Here is a 15,391-nt window from a genome sequence, read left to right on the forward strand (position 1 = left end):
TGCTGTGAGTACACCTGCGAATTCCTGTCCATCCTGGGAAGTAGAACTACCAAGGAGAACAATATATGGGAGAAAACATTTCAGACACAGGCAATCACACGAGGCTGTATTAATAACAACCTCCATACCTTCTACTTATGGATGGCCAACACTCTGGCTGCCCTGCTGTTCAGTTGTCTGGTCATGTAATTTTATATCATATGACAGTGTTTGTGCCCAGGCTTTTCAAAGGGCAGGTGGTGTCTCGGTCCCTCTCCTGGTTCTGTGACTGTGTCAATCACTACTACAGACTCTCAGCAGTAGTGCTCAAGCCTTGTCCTACAAATAGGCCCCAAAGTGGTCATGACAGCTCTGTGGCCAAGGAGGGACCCTGAGAACCAGTCAGGGATCCAGAACTGCTTATTGTTTGTATCAGAAATCAATGAATGTCCGGGTGCTTGGCCAGATTCCTGCTGAAACCAGTGTGACCACACACTGCTGGTACATGCTCCAGTGCCAGAGCCACATGGGAGAGTGTCTGTCCCTTCGGGGGACACAGTCATAGAGGGGTCCTGAGTCACCACAGCCTGAGAGAGGGACCATGAAATGAAATGAAAATAGAACGTGTCAGGAATGAACTATAAAGTCAGATAGGTCCATTATAAGACTGCTCTCTGAATTGTCCGTGAACCTGGGCACTGAGTGAGGAAGAAAGTGGAGAGGAGTCCAGGTCATGGAGGAGACTTCCCAGGATTCCTTGAGCTTAAGCTGGTGTTTGCCTTTGGGGAGTCTTTATTTTCTCCTTAGCTTCCTTGGTAAAGGGTGTTGGATGGTGCATTACACAAATAGCTTTACTCTCAGGATGAGGCTGGCATGGCTCTCCGTTTAACAGAAAGCCCGTCTATCACTTCTAACTCAGGCCATGAGCATCAGCCCTGGGCCCATTTAGTTAGGGCTGATGGTTGAGTTGCTTTCAGGCCTTGTATTTATAAGAAGGTCTGCAGCGCCCCCTGGTGAAGTCCTCTAGAGAATATTTATGGCAGTGTGAATAATTTCCACAATCTATAAACATATTACCACACAAATAAATAAGACAATAAATAACATTATGTATTCTTGATCTCTCCAGAGAGTTTTATTTTTAAATTACATCTATTGTGCTTTCATTTCTACATATTTATTGGATTTTCTTTTTATGACTTCTATTTCTATTCTGAGGTTTTCTCCTTTTCCTATTCTTCCCGGGCCTGTGTCCTTACACAGCGTCTCATATGTTAGTGCCTGGTCCCTGAGACACAGTTCTCGACCATCCCTGAGTATGGGAGCTGAGAAGGGGCAGGAAGTTTTCTGCCCTGACCCCTGGATGGGCAGTCTATGTTGTGGAAGATAGTCCACCTGCTGGGGTGGTTTCTGAGCTCTGGGGAAAATGACCTGGAACAGGCTATTTTATTTGTTTCAAGAGAATAAATGAAGCTTTAATGTCTCTGGTTTTATCACATGAAAAGTCAGGCAACATTTCACTGTCATCTTGAATTTTTATTTTTTCTGTGGATTCGAAACATTGAATTGATTAGTAGCACATTGTCGACTATTCACATTGTGAATCAGAAATACTTCCATGTAGAGTTCATGTATATGCAATTTATTAAACTGTCATGAACAAGACTCTGAGCAGGATGAGATTTATGTCCCACTTCCCTATCTGTGTTGTCACTGTGAGGACCATCACTGTGCCTGATCAGACAGTAATAGTCCACCTCGTCCTCAGGCTTTAGCCCAGAGATGAGCAAGTACGCTGTATTGACTGAGGTGTTTTTAGATCCAGATACTCTGTTGGGGACCTTGGGTTCCAGCTCCTTGCTTGAATCCGAGTGGTAGTTCAAAAGAAATGGGGAGCACTCCCTGGGTTCTGCTGGTACCAGTAGCTGCTTTTACCACCAACACTGAGGTCACTGCTCAGGGTGCAGGGGAGTCTCGCTGTTGATCCCAAAGAGGCAGAGAGGGAGGGTGGCTGAATCAGCACAGGCTGGGACAGGGAACCTGCAAAGAGCCACATCAGAGTGAATAGAAGGGTCAGGGTGCAGGTGCTCTGGGTCTCTGGGTGCTGTCCCCACCTGTGCAGTGAGAGAGGAGAACAAGGAGCACAGGGGTCCAGGCCATGGTGCTCACAGCTGCTCCTTAGTCCACAGAGCTAGAGTGGGCTGCCTAGGCCTCTTATCCCCTCCAAGCTGGCTTCACAGAGGAGGGACAGCTCATGCAAATATGCCCCATCCCCTGCTCCTCCCCCAGTACACTGACAGGGTCTAGGGCGCTTGAACAGGGAGGTCAGCCTGCTGCACTAGTTTCACCATGACTGGGAGCTCACAGGGGTTCACATGGAGGGCACTTGGCCAGGCCCAGAGGAGTCATGTCGGCTAGTCTGTAGGCAGCAAAGAGCCCAGCCCTGGAGCCTCCAGTCACTGGAGTGCTGCCCAGCAGGGAGCTCCTGTTTAGCAGAAATCCCTATTGACAGTCATGTGGTGCCCTCTGCTGGTCGCCGGGCAAACCGCTTTTTTTTTTTCAAGCCATTTCAACATCTAGCCTTCATCTGTTCTTTTTTTTTTTTTTTTTTTTTTTTGTATTTTTCTGAAGCTGGAAACGGGGAGAGACAGCCAGACAGACTCCCGCATGCGCCCAACTGGGATCCACCCGGCACGCCCACCAGGGGCGACGCTCTGCCCACCAGGGGCCAATGCTCTGCCCCCCCGGGGTGCTGCCCCGCAGCAACCAGAGCCACTCTAAGCCTGGGGCAGAGGCCAAGGAGCTATCCCCAGCGCCCGAGCAAACTTTGCTCCAGTGGAGCCTTGGCTGCGGGAGGGGAAGATAGAGACAGAGAAGAAGGAGGGGGGGTGGTGGAGAAGCAAATGGGCGCTTCTCCTATGTGCCCTGGCCGGGAATCGAACCTGGGTCCCCCGCACACCAGGCTGACACTCTACCACTGAGCCAACCGGCCAGGGCCTAGCCTTCACCTGTTCTTGATTCTTCTGTTTTCAACAGGTTAAGAATCATCCCTACAGGGGACAATGCAAATTCGGTCTGGTTTGACCTTCATTGATTTGGACACACATGAATCTTGACTCAGGAGAGGACTGCCGTGGAGCTGAGAACACAGAGAGGGCAACAGAAAGCAACAAACAAACAAACAAACAATAAAACAGTGAGTCCCATTGGTGTGGAGGCCCAGTGGAAGGGATTACTTTGTGTGCTGAGTGTGAACAGAGGCGTATTAAGGGGACACAAATCATGGCACTGTCCAAATTGGGTCAGTGGATATAGCTTTGGCCCAGTGTATGGACAATCCCAGTTCGATTCCCAGTCAGGGCACATATGAGAAGCCACCATCTGCTTTTTTTCCAATCGCTCTCTCCCTACTCTCTTCTGCTCTTTCAGCCAGTAGATAGACTGGTTCAAGCATTGGGCCGGGCACTGAGGATAGCCGGATGGTTTGAGAGTCAGCCTCAGGTGCTAAAAATAGCTCTGTTGATTGGAGCATTGGCACAAGACTGGTTTCAGAGTGGATGCCCCTCAGGGTGTGCGCAGGAATCTGTTTCACTATCTCACTGCCTCTCACATAAAAACCAAAGAGAAACAGATCTTCACAGAAGAAGGCATAGAAGGTGAAGAATGTTCACAGTTCCAGGGCAGATAGGAGAGGAGATGGCACACGCATCAGGTTTCCACAGAGCATGGGGCCAGGGAGTGGCCTGGACATCCAGATAAGATAGAAATGTCTCCTGTGAGTCAGACTCACGACATGGAAAGGGCCAGGCCAGAGCCTGGATCACTGGAGCAGGAGGATCCGGGCACAGGCGGGGGTGCAGATGGCTCCAGAGGATCTACCGGGATGACTGATTCCTGGCATCTCCCAGATGAGTCAACCAGTAAGACAGTGGGTGTCTTACAGAGCCTTCCCTCCAAGTCTGCAGCTAGTGCAGGGAGGACAGTGTCTTTATGGATGTAGGGACAAATTAGAGGAGAAGGCAGAGAGGAGGAGGGCCCTGCCCCTGTCCTGGGGGTGGAATGCAGCAACACAGGCCATCAAGGCAGCCCTGGAGATGCTGACTGGGGAGCCGACGTACCCTATAGTCTCACAGCCTCGAGGCTGTGCCAGGCAAAGGTTGGCACAGCAGGTGCCTAAAGCCCAGCCTTTTCTGCTACAGGTAGTGTCCTTGTAGGCACCCCACATGCAGGAGACATTCAGTCCCCCCTGTCCACCTGAGACTTCCCCAGACCTGCGCTATGCTCTGAGGCTCTTCCTACCCATCCTTCTCTCCCCCTTCCCGGGAGCAGCCATTCTATGAAGGCTTCCCTCCCTCTCCAGCTCCTTCCTGTTTGCCCACAACCAGCGTTCCCTCCTCCAAAATATGACCCTTCTTTGTCATCTACTTTGCGTACAACTTCCAGATTAGAGAACAAAACAATCCCAAAGAAAAACATGTGGCTTGTTTTGTAAATTAATATACTAAATCAATTTAAAAGTATATCATTGATTTACTATGTTAATGTCTATATAGTGTGTATCTATACACATATATTATGGAGAAGTTAAAAGAGCCCCAGGAGGGGTGACCTCAGGACTATGCACTGCTTTGAATTCTGTGTTTTGTGTCCTCTGAAGTTTTAAGAAGTGCATTTGCCCCAGAGAAACACCATCTGATGAAATCTGTGAAAACATCTCTGGGTGTATCCATCTGGGATATCATATTACAGGTGTGGTTGATTTAAACTTACAGGTGATCCCTGTATGATGAATTGAGGCTCTCACATTTCTTCACAACGTGTAGCCTAGGGAACGCTTCAAAAAAGGAGGGATTTGCATTGTCTTTCTTGGTGTTTAAGTGTATCCATGACATTTACAGAAATGGGAGAAGAGGGTAAATTTAAACAGCTGCCTGTTCTTTTAGGACCCACAGAAAAATACGGACACCAAGAGTATAAGAACTATCATGTTTTTATTCATCCTTTTGTCTCATGCTTGAAAAATTCTTCAGCCCTTACTGGATATCTCAGGTGCTTAGAGTGTCGTCCCGCTATGGTCAGCAAACTCATTAGTCAACAGAGCCAAATATCAACAGTACAATGATTGAAATTTCTTTTGAGAGACAAATTTTTTAAACTTAAACTATATAGGTAGGTACATTCCTTATCGAGGTAGCATCTGCACGTGGTATTTTTTTGAAGAGCCACACTCACGGGGCTAAAGAGCCGCATGTGGCTCGCGAGCCGCAGTTTGCCAGCCAGGGCCTATGCAAAGTTTGTGTGTTTGATCCCTGGTCAGGGCACACACAGGAAAAGGTCAATGTTTCTGTCTTTCTGTCTGTCTTTCTTTCTTCTCTCTAAAATTAATAGATACATTTAAAAAATGCTCTAAAAAAGATAAATACACCAAAAAATAATATATAAAGACAGAGGTGCTATATTTTTATGTGCATTATATAAAGTTTCAATATATGAACTGTACACATAGTCTGGCCAAATATTGTACTCTGCTCTCTGGTTGGTAGGAGATTCCATGTCATTGGGTCACAGGCTCTCTGACCTCATGTGAGTGTGTGTAACTGTCCTGTCTAACAGACGGGAACACGGAAGCACAGAGAGATGACACATCTAGTCTCCGTCCAGCTGAATGGCCTAAACAGAACTGAAAGTCAAAGGTGTCCCAATAGCTGAGAGCAGGTCCTTTTAACACAGTGGTTGTCATACTGGGATGATTAGGCTTCCTTAGAGGACATTTGGAAATGTCTGAAGCTGTATTTCTGGGTCATTACTTAGAGAACAGGGAACTACTAGCAATGTAGTCATGGAGCCCAAAGAATGTTTCTATGTCTCACGTGTACAGAAGACCCCTCTCCACAGGCGATGACCCGATCTCCAATGTCAGACATGCAGAGGCTCAGAAACCCTGTTTTGAACTAAATCACCTCCATGAAGTGAATGCAATGGAAATAGGCAATTATCATCAAGACGTGGGAATAATCTGGAAAAAGAAAAAAGAGAAGGACTCAGAGATCAACAATCTCAACACAAACTTTCCAGCAGGGGACAGAAAGGAACCCTTCTCTGTGGTGCAGATGGTGAGGGCAGACCTAGGACGGGGAGGCTCTGGAGAGTTTTGGTCTCACTTCCCCTGAGTCTGGAGCACTGAGTGCTTATAGCTGCTATCATAATCATAAGACTGACAGTAGTAGTCGGCTTCGCCCTTGGGCTGCAACCCGAAGATGGTCAGGGAGGAGGTGTTGGAAGAGCTATGGGTGGACCCAGAGAACCAATCTGGAACCCCGGAGGGTCTCTTGTTAAATTCATAGATGACAGTGGTGGGGGTACCGCCCGGGTGATGCTGGTACCAGGACACATAGTAGTCCCTACGTTGCCGCTGCTGCATGTGCAGGAGATGGTTTCTTTCTGTCCAGGAGACCCCGAAACAGAGTAGAGCTGAGTCAGCACAAACTGGGCCCAGGACCCTGCAAGGAGGGAGCAACACAGAGATCAGGGAGGACAGAACCGACCCCTTTCCCAGGGAGGGGGGAGAGGTCATCCTCTGCCGCGGACCAGCGCGGCTCTAAATAACAGTGCGGAATTGAGGAAACACACTTGTCAAAACAAAACCGATGGGACCGGGAAGACTCTTCAAACTGCCTGGCAGTATCTGAGTGCCTCACAGCCCCAGTTCGCTTTATTATATAGAGCTATGCAAATCAAGGACCCTGATACAAAGTTGCACATCAAAGGCTAAGACAGGAACTCTCCCAAGGCAAAAACAGGATACATTAGTGAAATTTACAAACATCTGAAACAAACAAAGAGTCAGAGGAAGGGCATGTATATTGCTTCCTGCAACCCAAGGAAACAAGTGGAGTGGGTGCAAACACTCAGCATCAAAGCCAAATATGGAGATGGAGGGGGTAGAACTTAGCCCCCTGCCAAGCCTCGAATCTATAATGGCTTTTTGCCATTAACAGTCCACAACAATCCTCCCAGGTGGCAAACAGGTGCCCTCCCAGAATTCCCTCAGGCTCCACCTGTACAGTGAGCCAGGAGGGCGAGGAGGAGTGGAGCCCAATCCATGGTGCAGACGCCCCAGACTCTGCTTCCTGACCCACAGCCAGGCCTGAGCCTTTACACTTCTTATATGTCCCGCTGACACAGAAGTCTATGCAAATCTTCCTCTTTCTGGAGGCTGTGCAATCTTCCTTTTCCTTAGGCTCCTTTTACAGAGCTGGGATCCAGCTGATATGAGGAAACTAGAGGAGTGGGAGGGCTTCAGCCCAAGGATGACACAGGGAACCTGCAGAGGCAGGGAGGGGACTCACAGCTCAGGAACTGGGGGCACGCGCTCCTTCGGGTGGATGTAGGAGACAGGGCAGCCTCAGGTGACAGCTGGGTCTCGGTGCTCCTGCCCTTATCCTGGCCCTGATCCGGCCCCCTCACAATTCCAGTCTTCTCAGATTGGCTCATTTCACTTAATAATATGCATGTGTTACATTCATTCATGTTTTTCTGTATCCTGATAAATTATTTATATTTCCAATCATATTCCATTGTATAAATGGACCAGAATTTGCCAATTCATTCACTTATTAAAGGACATAGCAGTTGCTTCCTTAAGTTATAATAAGCATGAGTAAAGAAGCTACAACTTTTTGTGCATTGTTTGTTTGGACACAAATAACTGATATAAGTAAACACCCAGGAATTGTATCATATAAAAGTGTGTTTATTTTTGTATGAAACTGACATAGGGCCTCAAAAGCAACCATGCGACTTTGAACTGCCAGCAGCATGAGTTAGAGTTCCTGCTGCCCACATTTTGGGTAGCATTTGCTGTCATCCTTGTATTGAGGGTTACCATTCTTCTTTTTTTCTTTTTTCTATTTTTTTTTTCTGAAGCTGGAAATGGGGAGAGACAGACAGACTCCCGCATGCACCTGACCGGGATCCACCCAGCACGCCCACCAGGGGCGATGCTCTGCCTACCAGGGGGCGATGCTCTGCCCCTCCAGGGTGTCGCTCTGCTGTGACCAGAGCCACTCTAGCACCTGGGGCAGAGGCCAAGGAGCCATCCCCAGCGCCCGGGCCATCTCTGCTCCAATGGAGCCTTGGCTGCGGGAGGGGAAGAGAGAGACAGAGAGGAAGGGGGGGAGGGGGTGGAGAAGCAAATGGGCACTTCTCCTATGTGCCCTGGCCGGGAATCAAACCCGGGTCCCCTGCACGCCAGGCCGACGCTCTACCGCTGAGCCAACCGGCCAGGGCTGAGGGTTACCATTCTAATGGGACTAGTGGCATCTCTTGTTTTAACTTACAATGCCCAATGACACATTGTATTGAGCATATTCTCGCATGCTGACCACCTAGGTGTACATAGTCCTCAGTAATGAGACTGTTCAGATCTGCTCACTGGGCAGGATTTCCCTAGTACTGGGGACTGGAGCTGTATTATAAAGATTATTTATATTTACTAAAATCTAATATAATATCCCTCAATAATTGGTAAAAATACACCAATTGCCAGAAACGCTATACATCAAATAATAAATACAATCCAGACTCCTTTAAGTGGTAGAACTTTAATAATACATTAATGTAATACTGTATTCATATTAAATTTTAGTATTATACATAATCATTTGCATTCTTTGGATGATATCAAAATGAAGTTTTCCAAGCATTTTTTACCATTTTGTATCTATATGTATTTCATTCTGTTTGCCATTTAATTAGTTTTTTAATAGAAAATTAAAGTGTTGTGTGATTTTCTATCTATTTTGAGCTGTATATCAGGCCTGGACAATTGAATCCATGAGGGGAAGGGGCTGAGATATGAGGTAAGTGTGTGAGTCACAGCCCTCTGGGCCTTCCTGGGTCCACAGGTGCAGGCAAGTCACACTTCAGTGAGGACACTGCCTGCCCAAGTGTGCAAGAGCCAGTAGAGAACTTTCCTAGCCTGCCTGGCCCAGAACCCTGAGCCTCTGGCGCAGTCCACCAGCGCCCCCTGCTGGTCTCAGAATGCACATCCTGCAGCCCATTTCATACCACCCAGCTCTCCTGGAAGGGCTCTGGTTTGTGAAATTGGGTCATTCTGATGCCACTACCCAGTGCAGTAGAATCAATAGATCCCCTCAGTGTAATTTTGTGTTGAGACATTCATTTTTGTAGGTCACTAATGATGTCCAGGCATCAAAATGAAGTGTAAGGTTACAATGTTTGTCCTTAGATTTCATGTGGCATTTTAAAAACTTAATCTACACTTTATCATATATCCATAAGTCATTAGTCGCTAAAAGTACCCACTCTATGGATATAGCACAGTTCATTTAAACTATTGTCTACTGAGAGACATGGGGGTCATTTACAGTAACTGGCTATTATAAATAAAGCAGCTATAAATATTTGTGGGGGACTTATTGTAAGCACATACAGTATGTGTACATTTCTTTGTGATATACAATAGTGGGACATGCTAACAAGAATATGTTTAATTTTTTAGAAAGAACAGAACCATTCTTTAAAGTGATCTAATCATTTTCACTTCAACCAGAAGGACACATAACTGTGCCACGTCCTTGTCTGCACTTGACATGGTCAGTCGTGTTAACTTTACCCATTCTCAAGAGATGCAGTGCCTTTTCATTGTGGTTTCAATCTGCATTTCACTGAGATCTTCTGAGGCTGAACATTCTTCCATGTGCTTACTTGTCATCTGTATATCATCTTTGGTGGAGCATCTTTTGATAATCTGATCAGCGGTGCTTTACGTGAGTTTTTTTTTTTTTTTTCAGATATGTGATTTGCAAACAGTCTGTGGCTCTGTTGCCATTCTGTTAACATTGTCTCTCAAACAGCACACTATTTAAAACTTAACAAAGTTCAAACAATTTTTCTATGGGATTTGCTTTTGCTGTTCTAGCTTGGAGCTCTGTAGCAGCTTGAGCATTCTGTGCATGTCTCCTGGAATGACGTTCTCATGTCTAACGGCACGCATGCTCTACAGAATATAGAGTGTTCTCACTTTTAGTGATAATGCACTCCCCTCCTTCACTTCTATATTAGAGTAGTGGTTTAAAACACACTGTTCCTAATTAACATATGAAGAAGTAAAATGACCCAGTTAGAAGAAAGAAATTTTCAGGAATTTATGTCTTAGAGGAAGCAGCTGCTGGGTGGAACCACAGGCATCTGGGACTCTGCCGGGACCCTGGGTGGGTGGGCACAGCTGATGAGACCTCACCCCTGAGCTCAAGGACCATGTCTCTCCCCTCACACTTGATTTCAGCAGAGCCTCCTTGGTTATGAGATCACCAAGTAAGAGGAGACTGAATGTTATCAGGGAAGTTCGCCAGGCTGTGCACACATGCTTGTCTGAGGACTGGAACCAGGTACTCGGTGAGTCATGCTCTCCTATGGGCCTCTGCAAACCTTAAACAGCATTCTTCTCCCTCCACCGTCTTCTCTAGGATGGTTTCTGTCGTGAACGGGTTGATGTTACTTACCTATACGGCCTTCCTTAAACTCTCATATCTCATAACGAGCCTCTCAACTCAGGAAATGGGGACAGAAGTAACAGCAGAGTCACAAGCACAGGCAGAAATGGACAGGCAGAAGTGGGCTAGGAGCACGGGGGTGAGTCTGTCTGGGTCACAGGGACCTCGAGCAGGAGCAGAAGGCTCCAGACTGGAATCTCAGGGTTGGAAGTGGTCCCTGCTTCTGTACCTCATTAAACTCGCAGGTCTGACACTAGGCAGCAGCCAAGTGCCTGTTCACCCAAAGTCTCAAGGACCTCCTGGCAGGCAGTTTTCTGGTGCAGAACATAAAAGAGAGAAATGATTCTGCAGGTTTCTTTTTGTTTTTGTTTTTAGAGAAAAAGCTACCCGTGCAATACCGGCAGCTATAAAGAGAGTGTGGCAATAACTGAGATGTCATTAGAAGGAAAGCTGCCTTCAAAATAGGTCTGAAAAGCAAAGCAAAACAACCAGAAAACTCCTAAACTAAGTCATCATTTATGAAACACCTCCAAGAGAGAATGTAATGCAGCTTTGTTCTGATCCTTTGGACCTGACAAGGTGACATTGGAGGTGTGCACGGAGACAGACCTTGTGGTGTCTGGGGCCCTTGATTAGGCAGCTGGGCAGTAACCACGTGCCGGTTTCACAAAGGGTGCCAGCTCTGGAGGAGGTAGTTCCCCTGCTTTAGTGACTGCAGGGTCTGCAGAATTAGTGAGCATTTTATATGGACTGTCTGGAGCCCAGGCAGATGTCAAGATGGGGCTTTCTGCTTGACAAGGATCAGCTCAGAAGAAACATTCTATCTGCTTCTACAGCAGAGCCTTCAGAGTGAATCTTCAGGTCTTCACATGATGTGGCCTTGTTGCAAGCTGCATCCCAGAGGCAGGACAAGGGAAAGGGGGGGGGGGACAGGGGAGGCAGTGAATAAAAGAGCATTCTGCTAGGGGCCAGCAAACCCAAGTCATGTCCACCAAAGGCCAATGTGTTCTTAGAATTGAGTAATTCAAACCTACCACCAGCAGTAATTACCAGCAGTAATTCAACCTGCTCCCCACTCCTGTTCACACACTCTGCCCCTTCAACAGAAGATATTTTTAGAGTCCGTTACATGTCTAGGCAATTTCAGCTAAAGCTGTTTCACTTGCAAAGTATTCTTGCTGAAGGCCAGTTTCTCAGCTTGTTTGAAAGCTATGTAGGCGGCCGAATAGACGGCAAGATGATAACCAGGGCTGTGAGGAGAAGCCAGAATAGAGCTGGGGGGGGGGGGGGAAATAGCCTTTCAGACACCTTATCTTTTCCTCTTCTTCATCTTCTAAGCAGCCCCAGATTCCAAAGGTAGTAGAGAGCTGTAAGTTTACAGGGAATAAGAAACTTGCTATCACCATCTGCGTGTGATGGTGACCCTGTGACTTCAGTGAGAAGAGAGACATGGGACATGTGCTCTGTGACTTCTCTTAGGAGCCTGGATGATGTGGTGAGAGAAAGCTACTTGCCATCCACGGTCAGTGGACCACTTACCTCACCTGTACAAGTGCATTGCAGGCTCACTTTACTGATATCTGCATGTTGCCTAAAAACCCTCCATCGTCACAAAGCCATCCTTGATTAATGAATGAGAGTTGACTGGTAATGAATTCCCTAGCTTCAAATTCCACAATTCTATTTGTACACATTAACTTTCCAAAAGCAATTCATTTCTTTGCTTACGATGTAATGATTTCTTGGTCAATTTGTGTATTTTTGCCAAGTTGGCTCATAGTTTCCATTTTCTCGGAGTTTCCAGAATTACTGTGCTGTGTCTGGGTTTCTGTCTGCAGAGGGCACACACCTGGGGAGGGTGGGGCGAGCCCCCTGCACACAGACGAGGTGCAGGTGGTGGCGGCATGGCGCATGCTCCATGGCCTCTAGCTACCGGGGCATCTGACAGGTGCACACTCTTCACGCAGGGTCAGCACAGCTTAGGACAGACGGGACTGGAAACACACAAGGGCTCGGGAGAGTCTTGTTCTGAGTTTCAAGATGTTGGGGGAACAAATGATCTGCTTCATTGCAAGGCTTAACCTACTAATGACACCCACTCTCATTAAATCCAGGGCTGGAGGAGCCTCCACGCAACGCTGGGAAGATGCCAGGCAGGGTGGCCTGAGAACCTTCCCTAAGAGAAAATCGGGAGCCCTGGTTGCTGGAAAAGCCTCGGGTTTCACCATGTATCAAGTCCTCATGGGGACTGACCACCTTCCAGTGACCGTTGCAGCCCGGGAGCAATTTGAGGGGGATGGGCTCTCCCCACCTTGCCGCCCCGCGGGTTGTCTGGATCCCTCAGCTCCGCATTGAGGCCCACGTGCCTCAGCCGGTAACGGTTCATACAGCGCATGCGCGTTTGGTACCGTTTCCCGCAGCCAGGGCTCTAGAAGCCGCAGACGTTGGAGAAGCCAGACAGCAGGGACGGTTGGATACGGGAGCAGAGTCTTATGGACCAGGCAGCTCCTCATGCACAGACCTAAACTACCCAATGCGCATCTGTCCACGGAAAGTAGAGGAGAACGAACTGCTTTTCAGGTGGGAGAGAGACACGGGCGGGGTGTCCTCCACTGGAGGACCTGGGAGCCTGTAAGGCCACACATCCTCATGGTGACACACTGATGCTCATTTGCAGATGCTGCTTTGGAGCCATGTGGGGTCGTTGGCTCCCTCTGACCCGGAGACTATGGAGGTTTGAGGGCGGGCTCAGCTCCGCAGGCTGCGGTAACGGTGAGAAGTGCGCAGGCGCGGGCAGCCAGGGGTCTGGGCGGAGCTGGTCGGGGACGGGGAGGCACAGCCCTGAGCGCAGTCTCTCGGGTGGACACTGTATCTATCCCAGTGCGACCCCGAACCCACCCAGGGCCTCACTGCCCTGAGGGTTAGTACAGAGGAAACGTGGCTGCCTTCCAGGGAGGGACTGGAGGGACAGCAGCTGTGTCCTCACAGGAGAGACTCATGAGCCCTGGTTCTGAAGAAGCCCCAGGTCCCACTGTGGGCTGTCTCCCATTTGCAGCTGCTGCCTGAGAGCGATTTGGGGGATGGGGTGGGCTCCTTCTTCCCTGGAGGCCGAGCAGGTGGTCTGTAGTGGGCCCAGCCCCAAGGCCAGCCGAAGGGACGTGTACTGCGCGTGCGCATGCAACCCAGTTTGTGAGAGCCAGGGACCTGAAACAGGCAGAGGGCGGTGGGAACCATGTCACAGGTGCGGATCTCGGGTGAGCAAGGCATCTTCAAATTCTGTCACAGCTGCACACTTTCTTACCTTAACTCATACAATACACATACCAGCTTCACCTGGAGTGTTTTTTATTTCTCTAGCCCATCAGATGGAGATGCTGAGATGTTGATCTTCAATGGCCCAACCTCTCTGGTTCTTAAGTGGAAAAGCCAATGTGTGGACCAGGCAGTTTCAATGCTCTGAACTACTGACCTGCAAGTATCACTCAGCCTTGGGGTCAGTATTTACCATTTAAGGATCAAGGATGCGTGGAGAAGCCACACTCCCCACACATTATATAGAGCAGGAAGACCATGACTTTTAGAGAATCGCAGGAGACCAGCCAGGTGCCACACACAAGCAGCTGTGGTGAGAGTTGTGCAAGAAGCACACGTCCTGTTTGCACGGCACGACCAGGACAGAGGACTTGGTTTTGTGAAGGATGAGGGTTTGCGAACTACAGGATGTTTCCTCAATAAGGTTCAGATGAAGAGGTTGGCTGTCACCTCCATGAACTTGATAAACTATTGATTCCAAAACATCCATTGAGCTTTACAGCTGCCAGGTTTGTCCGGGAAACAAGAACTGAGGCTACCACCCTCGCTGCATGTCAGCCCATTTAGCCCACCTGGTGATACTTCAGAGACTGGACTGTATCTCTGGAAATCCTTCCCTCCCCTGCTCTTCTCTGTCTTATCTTGCATGTTTGTGGAGGGAGGGAGGGGGATTATTGTTACTCACTGAACTTGTTTCTTCCAAATCTGATAGGAAGACTGATGCTCCAGGAAGCTGTGCACAGATATTGTGCTGTTTTGTAGCAGGCTGGCCCAGGCCTAGGCTTTGCACATTCCAGTTTGAGAAGCATGTAATGATGTAGTATTTGGAGTTAATCAGAAAATTGTGTAGAGCCCTGGCCGGTTTGCTCAGTGGTAGAGCATTGGCCTGGCGTGTGGAAGTCCCAGGTTTGATTTCCTGCTAGGGCACACAGGAGAAGCAACCATCTGCTTCTCCATCCCTCCCCTCTTCTTTCTCTCTATCTCTCTCATCCTGTCCTGCAGCCAAGGCTCCATTGGAGCAAAGTTGGCCCAGATGCTGAGGATGCCTCCCTGTCCTCTGCCTTAGGCGCTAGAATGGCTCCCGTTGCAATAGAGCAACACTCCAGATGGGCAGAGCATTGCCCCCTAGTGGGCATACCGGGTGGATCCTGGTCAGGAGCATGTGGGAGTCTGTCTCTCTGCATCCCAGCTTCTCATTTCAGAAAAACACAAAATAAAAAGAAAATTGTGTAGAGAGCCACTGCATCTGAATGTGTCTGGCCTACATGCTGCTGAGAGCAGAGGAAGGGCCCTGCTTGGCTTTGAGTGACCTGGCAAGTGACAGGTTTTCTAGGCTCAGTGTCATTGTGTCTCTATCCAAGCACAGTGTCCCACCTGGCCCAAACTCTTTCTATGTCTCTGTGTTTTCATTAATTCTTCGTCACCTCCATTTAGGTCTTCACTTTCATGCTGATCACGGCAGAATTGGAATGGAAAAATGACTTAAGAGAATTGTCAAGGTGATCCCCAAATAGCAACACATGATTAAAAGTGGTTCTGCCTGACCAGGCGGTCATGCAGTGTTTAAAGTATTGGATTGGGAC

The sequence above is a fragment of the Saccopteryx leptura genome, chromosome 2, assembly GCF_036850995.1.
Source record: "Saccopteryx leptura isolate mSacLep1 chromosome 2, mSacLep1_pri_phased_curated, whole genome shotgun sequence".
In the NCBI taxonomy this organism is placed as follows: domain Eukaryota; kingdom Metazoa; phylum Chordata; class Mammalia; order Chiroptera; family Emballonuridae; genus Saccopteryx; species Saccopteryx leptura.